Source organism: Rutilus rutilus (genome assembly GCF_951802725.1).
Source record: "Rutilus rutilus genome assembly, chromosome: 20".
NCBI classification, from domain to species: Eukaryota; Metazoa; Chordata; class Actinopteri; order Cypriniformes; family Leuciscidae; genus Rutilus; species Rutilus rutilus.
In genome coordinates this window covers 146,591-147,500 of record NC_140225.1, presented here as the reverse complement: position 1 = coordinate 147,500, position 910 = coordinate 146,591, and positions in this window count along the sequence as shown.

Below are 910 nucleotides of genomic sequence, written 5' to 3'. Positions count from 1 at the left end.
TCGGCCACAGATTCTGTTTGGACCAGTAAGAGCCTGTTGTTATTAAACTTGCTTCGAGCACCAAACACTCTGTTAGGATGTGAGACATAATGTGACCTTCGGCTTTTCTGAGATATTGCTTAGATCTGATCTGTGTCCCATAACGGCTGATCTAGAATCAGTGACTCACAGTCTTCATCTGAACACACGTGCAGGAAATACACTGTGAACCCTTTGCATCTTCTTCCTCAGTGTTTCTGTCTCATTTTCCTGCGCAAATACCAAAACATTCTTAAATCAAGATACATTTACTGGAGAAGAAGCAGAACGACTGACGATATTAAGTCTTGTTTACTGAAACAAGAACAAATATCTGCCAATGGAGTCAGAAAAATAATCTTAATACAAAGGGAAAACAAGATTATTTTTCTGACTCCATTGGCAGATTTTTGTTGTTCTTTTAAGCACAAACTCACTTTATTTTCATATTTTTTTCATAAGTGATTTTGCTTCTCCAGTAAATCTTGATTTAAGAATGTTTTGTGCTGGAAAACGAGACAGAAACACTGAGGAAGAAGAAGATGTTTTACAGTGAAGCCGCTTATTGAACAGCATGAAGGATTTATTCTGTAACGCCTACAGTTGTAAAAAATTACCTCACTTGACACATGATTATTTTTTCATCAATTTGGAAGTATTTTTTTATTTATTTTGGTGTCATTTGGTTTAAAAATTAACTGCTGGAAGTCTTTTTAAATATCTGCTGGAAGTCTAATCACATAATAATTCTAATCACAGTCTAATGGAAGTCTAATCACATAATAATTAAAACTTGTATTCAAGACTAAATCTATTGCCTCACCTCGAGAGTGCCTCTACCAGGAAGATTCAAACAAAATAGTCTTTAGTCCAAATATATCACAGGAGAGCT